Genomic DNA, 15,802 nt, shown 5'->3' on the forward strand with positions numbered 1-15,802 from the left:
AAAACAATTTCTTTCTAATTCTAACTGCCTGCAGGAAAATTACAATGAATTCTGTAGAGTATAATATATTTTGTATTACACATTGTAGATTAAGTAGTGCAATAACTGTGGTTATCGCAAAGGATGCCCCTATTATTAAATCAGTACATACCTTAGGAGAAACATACTAAAATTTGAGAAAATTCTTTTCAATCAAATTTGAATCAGATCAAATATAAGAGTGCTAATCAGTAAAAAAGTCCACACTTAGATCTCAATTTAATTCAAGAGGGCTCAGACACACCATGAATTTCAGACATTTTATTCAAATCTACTAATCTACAAACAGGATTGCTATAAAGCAATCCTGTTTCTGAAAACATGATTTTATATGTCGATTTGATAATTGTTTCAATCGATGACATAACAGAGACTAATATTCTGTGATTACTTTTGATCATAAATCATAGAAATTTCAAAACTCCGCCCACAAATCGATGGTTATTGTCATTCTGAATTAATTCAAGTAGTCTATGCGTCTAACTTGCAGAAATACGTGAATTTATATGAGAAATAATACTTTCTTCTCCAGATGGTTATTGCTAAGGTATTTTATGAAAATTTTCGTACAAGTTACGTTGGAAATAACATTTATTTTATCAAATAGTATTGCTGATTCTAAATATTTTCTCTGTTATAGATTTGTGATGTCTCATCAGTCAATTGCTATCAGTGATGATGAAAATAAAATGCAACGAAGTCCAGGAAAATAATGAAACGAAGTTTATGATGAGGAAAAGCTCTTTCACATTAAGGAATAAAGTCAAATGTGAGTACTCACAACAATAATTAGAGGCAGTAAGTTCATAAAGAAACAACGTCTTCCAAATTATAACTATAACATTGGTGATTTCAATCATATGGAAAGATTTCTACTATTCAGTAAGAAATCTGGAATTATCTTAAAATGTTGAATTGGAAGTAATTGGAGGATTTCTTTTTACATACCACTATTAAAACTTAACGAGTTGATTTTTCATGATATGCCTACTTAAACGGAGTCTATGCAAGGTGTTGACCATAGATTAAAGAAATTTCAAAACTCCGCCCACAAATCGATGGTTATTGTCATTCTGAATTATTTTAAGTAGTCTATGAGATGACTTGCAAAAATACCTAAATCTCTACGTGAAATAATACGTTCTTCTCCAGATGGTTATTTCTAAGGTATTTTATACAAACTTTTCTTACAAGTTACGTTTGGAAATAACATTTATTGTATCAAATAGTATTGATGGTTCTGAATATTTTCTCTGTTATAGATTTATGATGTCTCATCAGTCAATTGCTATCAGTGATGATGAAAATAAGATGTAACGAAGACCAGGTAAATAATGAAAGGAAGTTTATGATGACGAAAAGATTTTCACATTAAGGAATAAAGCCAAATGTGAGTACTCAGAACAATTATTATAGGCAATAAGTCCTTCAAAGGAACAACTTCTTCCAAATTCTAGTCCACGTCCAAAAGAAGTGGCAGCTTCGGGAATATTATCAATTTTTTCTTTGAAAATTTCGGATTTATGGAATACTGTACTGATCGCACAACTGCAAAAAAAAATTTCGTTGACGTCATTACTCGAAAGTAATTCACCCGGTATATTAGATTATTATTTTAAAATACGCTAAATTAAAATAAAAAATCGACGTGTTTCAGGATTATTTCTTAAAATGGTCTGTTTAGCTGAAAATGAATTTGTTCCATACTTTACGGACACAGTGTAGAAGTTTCTGTTATCTAAATATCATCTATTTGATAATATGGCCCCTTTCAGGGACCGAATTCACGATGAACTAAACCGAACGTTCATCTCATTATGCCACTCAACTTCTGCATATTTATCTAACCACTTGGTAACATATAACTCTATTGTCTCAAACCATTTCGGGAAGCGTTCTAGTCGGTGTTAATTCAAGGAATGAAATTTTCACAGTTTCTCGAGGGAAGCCCGGTAGAGGGGGGGAAACAAGATGTGAAATTCGCCGAGTGGAGTTCAGACGATAATCTTTCATGGAACAGACAAGTCTGCTCGGGCTTTTTGTTGAAATTATTCCCTCGATAAGCCAGTATGATAGGAAAACTTTCGTTATATGAATATCTAGGGATATTATGTGGTCGACTTGAGATGGCATAATGAATATATTATATTGAGAACTGGCATTGTGGAGAATATCTTAAGTCATAAATAGGTTGATCAAAGAAGTGTCTTTGGAAAAAAAGGGATTTCCAATAAGGGAATTCATTTTGATATTGAGAAAGAAACGAGTATAAAGAGCTAAAGAACTTTAAATTGCAATAAAACAACGATGGATTATTCGATTGACATTAATTTTATTTATCCGCAAGATAATCTTGTGGCATTACATTTTAAATATGATTTCTGGCATATGACCGCCACGGCTGGCTCGGATGTAGTCCAATCTGGACGTCCAATTTTCGATTACTTTTTCCAACATTTGTGGCCGTATATCGGCAATAACACGGCGAATGTTGTCTTCCAAATGGTCAAGGGTTTGTGGCTTATCCGCATAGACCAATGACTTTACATAGCCCCACAGAAAGTAATCTAGCTGTGTTAAATCACAAGATCTTGGAGGCCAATTCACAGGTCCAAAACGTGAAATTAGGCGGTCACCAAACGTGTCTTTCAATAAATCGATTGTGGCACGAGCTGTGTGACATGTTGCGCCGTCTTGTTGGAACTACAGCTCCTGGACATCATGGTTGTTCAATTCAGGAATGAAAAAGTTAGTAATCATGGCTCTATACCGATCACCATTGACTGTAACGTTCTGGCCATCATCGTTTTTGAAGAAGTACGGACCAATGATTCCACCAGCCCATGAAGCGCACCAAACAGTCAGTTTTTCTGGATGTAACGGTGTTTCGACATACACTTGAGGATTAGTTTCACTCCAAATGCGGCAGTTTTGTTTGTTGACGTAGCCATTCAACCAGAAGTGCGCTTCATCGCTAAACAAAATAAAATTGACGTAGTGCGCAATACGTATCCCGCACAGAACCATTATTTTCGAAATAGAATTGCACTATTTGTAAGCGTTGTTCAGGCGTGAGTCTATCCATGATGAATTGCCAAACCAAACTGAGAATAAATCACTCGACAGCTGTTAAATCAGTTGCCATCTTGAACAGTAATGCCAAATTAAAGTTATATACCTAGAAAAAAACCCTATATTTTAAGAAAAACCAATTGTTCATTTCAGTGCAATTAGGAAGATATGCCATTAATGATGGAAAATGAAAGAACCCTCCACCTTCGGTGTCGGGCTCTTTCTCCAAAAATGAAAATGACCGAATACAGTTTTTTGAAGAAAACACGCTGGAATGCGAAATTATCCGGTCAATTTGAAGCACGAGTGTAATTCGGGGGAATATTTCCCGAATAAACTGTTACATCACTTGTCAAACTGATGTAGAATGGAATTGCCAAAGATTCGAATTGTGTAAGATGCATTGAAACTATGCATCTATGAATAGTGGAATTATCGTAGGGCTATTTCGCTTCCTACAATGCAATTATCGCTGTAATTTTCGATAATTGTTCTCCAGATACATAGAATTTTTGACAGGAGGGAAATATTCCTTTAAATTCCCTCTCGAAAATCATCCCGGACTGGAATATTACAGCTAATCAGCGTGTCTATGGCGAGCCTAAGTTCACCGGAGTAAGATTCCAATATCTAGCAGCTGTCCTGGCTTTAGCGTTTCTCGAATTTTGCCATCTCAAAGCCGTTGATTGTGTTTTCAAGAGCTTAAGGCATTAGAGGGATCTCGAAATTTCCCGCGTTTATCTCCGTGCATTCGAATTCAGTTTTGATGTCTGCTCAAAGCGCATTCGCGCTTTCAAGATGTGTTATAGGATTACGTAGATTGATATCAAATCTAGGAAACCGCCACGAATCTGTTAGGGTGATTGTTTCACACCTTCAACGGATATTATATGTAACAGTCCAATTGGAAAGTCTTCGGTCTACCATAGTAAAACCCTTTTTTTTTGACAAAATTCCATTTTATTATTGAACTTAGTTGCCTTCGAGGGCGATCTAGCGATTATAGCGATCTTCCAACTTTTCGATACCATTTTTGTGGTACGATTTATCTTTCGCTTCAAAGAAGGCCTCAGTTTCGGTGATTACTTCTTCATTGGCGCTAAATTTCTTTCCAGCGAGCATTCTTTTGAGGTCTGAGAACAGGAAAAAGTCGCTGAGGGCCAGATCTGGCGAATACGGTGGATGCAGAAGCAATTCGAAGCCCAATTCATGCAATTTTGAAATTGTTTTCATTGATTTGTGACACGGCGCATTGCGTTGATGAAACAGGCCTTTTTTTTCTTCGAATTGGGTCGTTTTTTAACGATTTAATCCTTTAAACGATCCAATAACGCTGTATAATAATCGCTGTTGATGGTCTGGCCCTTTTGGAGGTAATCAATGAATATTATACCTTGCGCATCTCAGAATACTGATGCCATAACCTTGCCAGCTGACTGTTGTGTTTTTCCTTGCTTTGGATTCGGTTCATCGTGTGCAGTCAACTCAACTAACTGTCGATTGAACTCCGGAGTGAAATGATGGAGCCATGTTTCATCCATTGTCACATATCGACGCAAAAATTCAGGTTTATTGCACTGACACAGCTTCAAACACTGCTCAGAATCATTAAGACGCTGTTGCTTTTGATCGATTGTGAGCTCGCGCGACACCCATTTTGCACACAGCCTTCTCATGTACAAATATTCGTGAATGATATGAAGTACCCGTTCTGATGATATTTTCACAATGTCTGCTATCTCGATCAACTTCACTTTACGGTCATTCAAAATTATTTTGTGAACTTTTTTAAATTTTTTGTCGATGACACCTCTTTTGAGCGTCCACTGCGTTCGCCGTTTTCGGTGCTTATTTCACCACGTTTAAACTAAGCATACCAGTCAATGATGGTTGATTTTCCTGGTGCAGACCCTGGAAACTCTTCATCAAGCCAATAATTTGCTTCAACTGTTTTTTTCCTTTCGAAAAGCAACATTTAATAGCACACGGAATTCTTTTTTTTTCATATTTTTTCAAATAACAAAAGTAGCTACACTCACAACGCAATATCTCACAAACTAATGGTTGGACTGCTGTCAAATTTTGACACGTTCCATTTGAAGGTTGGTACTAACTAAAAATCATATGGATTTAATGCTAGCACCGCCATCTGTGCATCGGACCGGAGACTTTTCAATTGGCCTAAGCCAAAAAGTGTAGTAGTGGATCGGAGTTTTCTTCTAAATTTTTTTAAACCACCAGTTATTCAACAAAAAAAAACTCTATGCCAAATTTAAATTGAATATCTTTTGAAGGGAGAGTGCTATGAAAAAACTTGAGAAAAATTAAACTTTAAAACACTCTAAAACAAACCGATTGTTGATAGGACATATTTTTCTTTAAATGATTCCAGGAATTTGTGATTTGGGTTTGTATCTCAAAATTGAAAACACCTGTATATTTATAATCAAATTAGAGATCTCCAAGTGGCAATTGGAGAAAAATGATGCTATCGATAAAATTAGTCCACATTCAGAATACGAAAAAAGATTAAGATATTCGTTGTTGATATACAACTAAAATTTCACACTGAGCGGTAAAGCGACCACTATCTATTCAAAATGAGAAATCGTTTATTCAGATTTCAGCCTGAACGGACATTACTGAACTACATTGAACATGGTAGAACTGAACTGCATACACATGTAGATTCAATTGGATGTATAAATTGGGATAGAATACAGACAAAAATGAACCCTCTCCTTTCAAAATCAACATAGTTTACGTTGCTGGTATCGTTCAAGGTTCAAAATCCCAATGTTGAATTTCATATATTAACCCTCCCACGCTTTTCCAGCAGTTAGTCTAGTTTCAATGAGGAAAATTAAATAATTCAAATTTTATACAGATTGAGGTTTACGTATGGAACGCCCATTCGTTAAAACACAGTTCATTATCATTCCGCAAAAGCATCATAAGATCTGACATTAATGTGAATATATACTACCATAATATCGGAAATGTTGCAAGCTTTCAGACACCAAAATCTGTAAAAATCGTGCGATCCGTTTTGGAGATAATCAAGGTGTTCTTTACTCAAAACTTTCTCTGTATGTATAGATATTAACACTTCACTCAATAAGACAATTGTCCAACCAGTAAAAACGAACTTTTTCTCAGAAATTCGTGACTTAGTCAACTTTTCCTATGGAAAAATTCGTCTTTGCCTTCATTAGAACCAAATTTCTTATTGCGCACTACGTCCATTTCATTTTGTTCAGCGATGAAGCGCACTTCTGGTTGAATGGCTACGTCAACAAACAAAACTGCCGCATTTGGAGTGAAGCTAATCCCCAAGTGTATGTCGAAACACCGTTACATCCAGAAAAACTGACTGTTTGGTGCGCTTTATGGGCTGGTGGAATCATTGGTTCGTACTTCTTCAAAAACGATCATGGCCAGAACGTTACAGTCAATGGTGATCGGTATAGAGCCATGATTGCTAACTTTTTCATTCCTGAATTGAACAACCATGATGTCCAGGAGATGTCCAACAAGACGGCGCAACATGTCACACAGCTCGTGCCACAATCGATTTATTGAAAGACACGTTTGGTGACCGCCTAATTCCACGTTTTGGACCTGTGAATTGGCCTCCAAGATCTTGTGATTTAACACCGCTAGACTACTTTCTATAGGGCTATGTAAAGTCATTGGTCTATGCGGATAAGCCACAAACCCTAGACCATTTGGAAGACAACATTCGCCGTCTTATCGCCGATATACGGCCACAAAGGTTGGAAAAAGTCATCGAGAATTGGACGTCCAGATTGGACTACATCCGAGCCAGCCGTGGCGGTCATATGCCAGAAATCATATTTAAAATGTAATGCTACAAGATTATCTTGCGGATAAATAAAATTCATGTCAATCGAATAATCCGTCGTTATTTCATTGCAATTTAAAATTCTATAGCTCTAAAAAATCACCTTTTACATACAGTTTGGGTCAAATTGGATACTTTTGAATGGAAAGTTCTATTTTTATATTATATAGACGGAAACTAATGTCGGTTTGTTGGTTTTTCCGGGGTCATGACACATCGCACATACATACATCACACACATGTCATGACCCAGGAAAAACCAACAAACATCAATGCTTAGGTTCAGTGGAACTCGTTTTCTTCTTTGATTTTTGAATGACTATTTTCTGTAGATGAAAATATTTATTATTCTGACAGTGAGTATTTCTCTTATATTTCGTGTTTTCGTTTTGACTGTTCTATTTTTCCATACCGATGTCTTGCTTGATCCGCTTTGATGTTAGATAATTTAGTTCTTTCCATTTTTTGTTTCACATTTTCACTTTATGAGTATTGAATTCATGTGTTGTCATTTACCTATAAGTTTGATGTTTTTTTAATAATTTATGAAATCATTTTAAGACACATAAAATCCTGTTTCTGCATGTTCATGTGTCACTTATTGCTTTTTGCCTGAAGAAGGCCTAATACAGACCGAAACGTGAAAGAATGGAGTAAGACTTATTAATTTGTTTTGTTCATGAGAATGATATCTCTCAACTTTAATTATAACTTGGAACAAGATTTTTCAATCCAAAAATTATAAATTTCTCTGCGAAAAAAAATCAACTGCCACATGAATATTTTTTTCCGAAAATCGAAAGCATCAATCAAGCAATTTCCATACGAAATCAAACCGAATCAGCACTAAAGAACTTAGTAAGAAAGGTAACGTACACCCTCAATCCCCGCGTCTAATATCGGCATATCAGCCAACCTCAACCTTGTCCGGTCCTTCCTCAACTCAACCCCGATCGAAACGCGCCAACACGTGAGATTCCTCGAGCTCGAATCTCGGCAAAAATAAATGGAAGCCTCTCTCTCCTCTCGCGACTCCCGGTCCCGGACAAGATATTAGGGAAGAGCAGGGGTCCAATAGTGGTAAGATTTCCAATACTCACCCGGGTTTAGCCCCTGCGTCGGTGGGCCGTAGCGGCGCTGCCGCCACGGGCCTCCACAGGCGTCGTCGTTCGACTGGCCGCCCCAGACCCAGTCAGTCTGTCAGTGTGCCGACGAACTTTCACGTGGTCGGGCGGCTTAGCGCCCACTCGCGATCCAGGTGCCGAGCGGACGACGACGCGGTCTCTCTGACTCTCTCCGTTTTATATTTTGTGAGACGCACCGAGCTGAAACAGTTCCGGACTGGAGTCGAGTTCGATTTTTGGCGGGATAGGAGGATCTAACGTAGTTGGCTGTTTTTTTTGTAAGTTTCTTGGCTTACTTGGAGTGATCATCGGCTTAGTTGATTTGGAAGAATTTCTAATATTTTTTTTCAATTAAACCACATCCGGTTTGAGGTGCTTTTCATGGTAACTTTAGAAAATGATATAACCATGATTGCTTCATCTGGAGATACATGAGACTTGAATTCTGGGAAACCAAATGCGAGTATTACAGAAATTTATGTTTGATTTATCTATTTTGTTCTATGATCATCTCTCATTTGAAACTTAATTGATTACAGTGAATCTCTGTTGATTTTGTGAGACGAATCGAGAAATTATTTCCATTCTATGTTTTGTTCAATTCTCATTGATAAATATGTGTATTGTCAATTGTCATAAGTGATATCATTTAAGTAGGGATATATAAATAGTCTACAAAACATACCATACCATACTATGTATTCTAAATGAATACCTAAATTGTAGGTTTTAATCAGTTCATATTTGGTGAGACGCACCGAGCTAAAACAGTTCCAGACTGGAGTTTAGTTAGATTTTTGGCGGGATAGGAAAAACTTCCATTATTGGCCGTTTTTGTAAGTTTCTTGGCTTACTTGTAGTGGATGCTTCGTGTTTTTTCGATATTTGATGATAATTGAGGGGCTTATTGAATATTTTTTATGATAACTATTGAAAAGGATATAGAATTCAATTCAAGCCACTGTTGCAAGGACTGATTCATCTGGAAAGATATAAGATTTGAATTGACTCAGACTGAGAAAAAAAATGCGAGTATTACAGAAATTTATGTTAAATCTGTTACCTACTCATGAAATAGTCTTGTCGTCGAATACCATTTGAGGAATTAATTTTTCTTGTGAAAATAATCGATAAAAAAAAGGAAAGGAATATTTTTTCAACTAAAAGCTTTCGTGCAAGTGCAGAAATTGTAATTTTTGGATGACAACACTTCCCAATTTTTGCCGCGGGTAAACTCAAAAAATCCGCTGACAGGTGCTGTCATACAGTTTCACCATTTAAAAACCATTTATAATTCAAAATTTGCGTTTTGTGATTGGTGGGAATTGATTTTGTGAGACGCACCGAGCTAAAACACATTCGGACTGGAGTTTCGTTCGATTTTTGGCGGGATAGGAAAATCTTCCGTTATTGGCTGTTTTTTGTAAGTTTCTTGGCTTACTTGAACTGATGTTCAGCTTGATTTGGATGAATTTTCAATAATTTTTTTTCAATTAAGTCACATTCGAATTGAGGTGTTTATTGAATCATTTTTATGGCAACTATAGAAATCATCTGGAGATATGTGAGACTTGAATTGACTCAGACTGAAAAACCAAATGCGAGTATTACAGTGTTTTATTTATTTATTCTCTTCTTTGATCATCTCTCGTTTGAAACTTAGTTGACTACAGGGAGTCTCTGTTGATTTTGTGAGACGAATCGAGAAACTAGTTCCATACTAAGTTTTTGTTGAATTCTCATTCATAAATACGTGTTTTCTTTTGAGTTATTATCATGAGGGCATATAATTTTTAAAAAATCGAAAAAAGCACTTTGCTAAATAATGTTAAGCATTCGTGCATGTGCAAAAATCCTCATCTTCGACTCGTAGTTTTGTTGCCTCCAGCACTCATGAATTTTGTTGGAACGACATTACTTTGCCTTCTGTTTTTTCGATTTTTTTTTAATGGAAATATTACATGTCTGAAAAGTATTTGACAAGACTATTTCATGAGTAACAGATCATTTTGAATATACATAGCTCACAAAACATACCACCTATGTATTATAAATGCAAACCTAATAGATATGTAGGTTTTGAACAAATATATTATATTCTTGTTGACAACAGCTCTCAATTTCTGCCGCGGGTAAGCTCGAAAAAACTGCTGTCATACAGTTTTTCCGTCTAAAATCTATTTGTAATTCAAAATTCCGCATTTGTGATTTATGGAAATAGATTTTTTCGGCAACCGTCCGGGAAGTGCTCACTTTCCGGACGCTTTTTCTCTGAGAAAGTAGCATTTCCCGGCCTAGTCCGGAAAGTACGTACTTCCCGGACTAGGCCGGAAAAGAATCATAGAATCCATAGCAACCGAGATAACGGCTGACAGTTCATATGAAATTAGTTGTCAAAAATTTGCATGTTTTTTTATCGCAATCGCAATAAAATATGGAAAGCAGCAGCGATAGTGTTATTTTACATGGTTGCCGAAAAAATATTGTACGCAACACGCCCGAAAATGGTTTTTTGGACTCACAGACTTCCAGGACTCGCTTACGCTCGTCCTGGAATTTTGTCTATTCGTCCAAAAAAACCCTATTTTCCGGACTTGTTACTTAAATTACTATTGTGTGACACAACGATAAAAACAGTTGCGGACTGAGTTTCGTTCAATTTTTGGCGGGATAGGAAAATCTTGCATTATTGGCAGTTTTTGTAAGTTTTTTGGCTTACTGGTAGTGGATGCCTCGTGATTTTTCGATATTTGATGATAATTGAGGTGCATATTCAATATTTTTCATGGTAACTATTGGGAAAAAATTTCATGGTTATTATGACGAACAGTTTGATTTATCTTCATCAGCAAGTCGAATATTGTATTCGTCTTGCTGATGATGTCATTTGCTACATTTCAGTTTCAAAATTTGAAAATTACAGACATTCAGGCAAAATGATTTCCCAATGCTCCATTGGAACAAACCTCCAAAATATTTTACATAAATTACTCATCATCTCATGTCAGTTATAATGATTCGGTACTTATTATGGAAATAACAGGATTCTAATGAAAATTTGCTTGAAAAATCATACTTTATTGCCAACAGCAACTAACTGCACTGAAAAGAGTATCTGCATCGAATGGATAATTATTCCTCATTAATTAATATCGTGAACAATAATTGTTTATAAGAACTTTCACCGATTGTGTTCATCGTTTTTCTTCCGTGAAATAAAAAATTCTTCATGGAACAATCGAACAAATTTATATGATTCAATTTGTATTTGTACTCTTTTAACAATTCTAAATGCATTACCCAAGTATGAAAATATAATTCCCAATTGGTTAACTTCGAAATTAATTCTGTTAATACTCACTTGATTGGAACTCATTAACATATTTATTGGATATGAATATGGAAAAGCTGAGATGTTTTAAAAAATGACACAATTCTCTTTCTATAACTGAGTCACAGTTTGAACGAAATAATGGCTTCATTTGAGCATAAAATGATGGTTTAAATTTGGCTGTGTAAAATGTGATGGATACTTATCCTAACTCATTAATTTTGATATTGTCGTATTATATGACGTGGTATTTGGATGAATGCTTTTATTGGTGAACATTACTGTATCTTTTCGGCAAGTTTTTAAAGGATATTTCACTCTGGCCTCATATAAAATTCATATAAAACTTTATCCTCGAAAACGACAATTTTAATGTTTAACGAGGGCTTTAGCAGTTATCCAATACAATAACATTGAGAATTATCAGTGGAAAAAACAACAAGAATTCCTCGTATTTTCATTATAACCATGAAAAGGTAGTAAATGGGTCCATACAGTTTCCAATTGGATCAAGTGTGCACAACGCTCATATTCAATTTTTTGAAATGAAGTTTCTTAACGCGGTCTGCAGTATCAGTGAACAACCTGAAATAGTCACGTGAGAAAAAAACGTTATGCTCCTTCTAGGTGACCTTTTTCTTATTTCTCATTCATTGTTGGTATGGTTCTTCAGATCAATAATGGCATAACTTTCTCTTCAAAATGAAATAAACATCCATCGATTTCCCTTGAAATATACCCGTTTTCTTCTAATATAAAAATGAAAGCATTTCATTTGTAATTAAAGAAGTTATAAAATAATATAGCATCGAGAAGAAACGTGCATATAGAAGCATAAGGGGGTACTGAATCAAACTTTCTGGAATGAAAGGGTAAGAACAATGATACCCTCTGGAATATATGTGAAGTTTGTCTCATTATTTCCAACAATAAAACTTCTGGAATATAATTATTTAAAGCGACACGTTCTAGATCGTAACTAGAATATATTTACTTATACGCTTCTTGTTTTATCTCCATTCTGTCAGTGAAGAGACGTTAATAATAAACTCTGAGTCTTTCTACAGATCCTCTTAAGAATCTTAAATTCCAAAGGAGGTCAAGTAGCACATTATTCGAAAGATATTCCAATTTCTTCCATAAATATTTTAGATTTTTTCTGTTCCGAGAATTAATTCATGGAAACAAATGCCAATTAGATAGGATTAAGAATTGTTGATTCGATATTGTTCATCCTTCCAGAAATACAAACATTTTGATCCTTTGTTTTGATACTCTTCTAAATCAATCCTAAGGATATCGTCCATTAGGTTGATCAAAAAAGTTATTAAGAGTTGAAAAAAAACTTAATAATTACCTATAATATTGAAAATTGGGACATCTCTTCGCTGAATTTTTCCACAAATAATTAGTAACTACAATAGAGTAATAAACATAGATAGAGGAAGTATAAGCAATTTTTACATGTTCCCAACATGGTTATATTAGGTTGTTGCTCGGGTTGTTGGATCGTGATACATTTTCAAATCCGCTATTTTACTAAATCGTTATGAATGTATATTATATTGAATGAAATATATTTATTTGAGTGATTCGCAATTAAATATACAAATTTGAATATTTCAATCAATATTTTTCCCAATTGTCGAAGTTAAAATAAGCAGAATATTTATCATTTTCTGTATCTATCTGCTGAAATCCAAGGTTTGGCAACTTTTCCTCTCCTAGTGTCATTGGTTGTTTCAAATCGTTTGACGCGCTTGAAGTTTATTTTCTGAATTTTTGATATATTTAGGTAATTATTTCGATTAATTTTGAGTTGATTTGAAACTTTATTTCACTATGGGACATATGAAGTGCGTTCTTTGTGGAGAAACTCGCGAATTGAGTGAAATATCTTATCACTGATATGTTTTCATTTCAGCCCGCTTCATGTCAAATTTAATAGTTTTCATGTTGGGGACAAAATTTGCTAACTGAAAATGACCCTCTATCTAAGTTTATTACTCTGAGGTAACTACGAACTAGTTTCGAATATTAACACCAATACAACACATGAATTTACCTATTTTGTAAGTTCAGAATAGAGAGACTTGTGAACTTGATTCAGAATAAGAATTGGCTTGGCACTGGGATTTCCGGAAATACTGCTTCTTTTGGAATCATTCCAGGTGGACACTTTCGTATGCACCACCCTATATAATGAAGGAGAAGTCATACTTAATTGATAAAATGACGGCAAAATTAGACCACCCGATCGAAATAGCAACTGCAATTTTTCAACTACCCAACAACTCTCTGAACCGTGGAATTTTGCCAGTTGTTTCTTGCCAAAACATATTTGAGGTTCTTCCTCCTCAATTACTCCGTCAAATAATTCCTTAGTTGTATGTGATTTTCCAGTAATACATAAGAATATATCCTATTTTGAATGATACAAAATTTCTGGTTGTACGCTCCTTGAAAGTCAGCAAAACCCGGTTGTTTTTGATCTTATAACAACTTTCTTCAAGAAATATTTTTACCCATGCAAGAACAAGGCAAATTCTTGCTTGTTTCTTTGCTTGTGTGGTATGTAGACCATCTTGATGGAAATTAACGTTGTTCACATCAATCTCTTTCAATTCCGGCCATAAAAAAATAATTAATCATAGTTCGAAAGCTCACTGTAACATACATATAAAAAAATTGACAACTTTCTGTCTATTCCTTGACAATAATATGTCTTTATTATATATTTGGTTTATTTTCGTCTTGGGAATAGTAAACGATTAACAAATTGAATAACTAAATTGATATAAAGACAGACGTACGGAATTTTTTTCTTAACTAATACAATTTTTCCTCATCAGTGCTCCTTATAACGGGTGTTTTTTTTCGAGGTATATAACTTTAAGTTGGCATTACTGTTTAAGATGGAGACCGATTTAACAGCTGTCAAGTGATTTATTCTCAGTTCGGTTTGGCAATTCATCATGAATAGACTCACGACTGAACAACGCTTGAAAATAGTGCAATTTTATTTCGAAAATAATGGTTCTGTGCGGAATACGTATCGCGCACTACGTCCATTTTATTTTGTTTATCGATGAAGGGCACTTCTGGTTGAATGGCTACGTCAACAAACAAAACTGCCGCATTTGGAGTGAAGCCAATCCTCAAGTGTATGTCGAAACACCGTTACATCCAGAAAAACTGACTGTTTGGTGCGCTTTATGGGCTGGTGGAATCATCGGTCCGTACTTCTTCAAAAACGATGATGGCCAGAACATTACAGTCAATGGTGATCGGTATAGAGCCATGATTACTAACTTTTTCATTTCTGAATTGAACAACCATGATGTCTAGGAGCTGTGGTTCCAACAAGACGGCGCAACATGTCACACAGCTCGTGCCACAATCGATTTATTGAAAGACACGTTAGATCTTTTGATTTAACACAGCTAGACTACTTTCTGTGGGGCTATGTATAGTCATTGGTCTATGCGGATAAGCCACAAACCCTTGACCATTTGGAAGACAACATTCGCCGTGTTATTGCCGATGTACTGCCACGAATGTTGGAAAAAGTAATCGAAAATTGGACGTCCAGATTGGGCTACATCCGAGCCAGCCGTGGCGGTCATATGCCCGAAATCATATTCAAAATGTAATGCCACAAGATTATCTTGCGGATAAATAAAATTCATGTCAATCGAATAATCCATCGTTGTTTTATTGCAATTTAAAGTTCTATTGATCTAAAAAAATACCCTTTAGTTCAACAAAATTACTGAGCTTACCAAGTGACCACTTGTATATCTACTTCACAAAAATTGCAATTGAGGAACTTTAAACCAACTAAACGTAACTGTTTCTCTAGTAAGGATTCACAGAGGAAACAATTTTATGAAGGAATAGACACAAAGTTGTCAATTTTGCGATATTCATATTGAATATCCTTCACCAAGTAGACTCATTAAAACTTTGAAACTCACTGTAACAGTTACACCAGCCTTATTTTCGAATAAGTAAGATCCAATCACAACATTAGCCCAAACACGACACCAAACAGTGACACTTCGAGGATGCAGAGGCTTCCACAATCATTCTTGGATTTTCTGAGCCCTAAATGCTCATTAACGTAGCCTCCGAGCTGAAAATAGGCCCCATTACTGATGATGATTTTTCACAGAGAATCAGGGTCATTTAGATGCATTTCAATGAGACAATCAGCGAAGATACGATGTTTCTGGTGATCGACTAGCTTGACTTCTTGTGTTAACTGAAATTTAAAAGCCTTAAAACCTGATAATAATCAGTAATTATGCAGAATACGGTGGAATGTCGTTTGCTGAATGCCTGATTCCCAAGATCGACGATGAATCGACA

At 35.5% G+C, this 15,802-nt stretch overlaps 2 protein-coding genes across 2 annotated transcripts in view; one reads left to right on the plus strand and one right to left on the minus strand.

The window, feature by feature from the left end:
* The window catches only part of LOC123679630 (cilia- and flagella-associated protein 206-like), a 46,799-nt gene extending 38,579 nt beyond the window's left edge, over positions 1-8,220 (minus strand). Inside the window, exon 1 of the mRNA XM_045617012.1 lies at positions 8,077-8,220. The gene's annotated coding sequence lies outside the window, so the exon portion shown is untranslated. The remainder of the gene's footprint in view (positions 1-8,076) is intronic.
* The window catches only part of LOC123679632 (octopamine receptor Oamb), a 132,647-nt gene continuing 117,523 nt past the window's right edge, over positions 679-15,802 (plus strand). Inside the window, exons 1-2 of the mRNA XM_045617016.1 lie at positions 679-808; positions 1,302-1,429. The gene's annotated coding sequence lies outside the window, so the exon portion shown is untranslated. The remainder of the gene's footprint in view (positions 809-1,301; positions 1,430-15,802) is intronic.

Source organism: Harmonia axyridis, chromosome 5 (genome assembly GCF_914767665.1).
Source record: "Harmonia axyridis chromosome 5, icHarAxyr1.1, whole genome shotgun sequence".
Taxonomy (NCBI): Eukaryota; Metazoa; Arthropoda; class Insecta; order Coleoptera; family Coccinellidae; genus Harmonia; species Harmonia axyridis.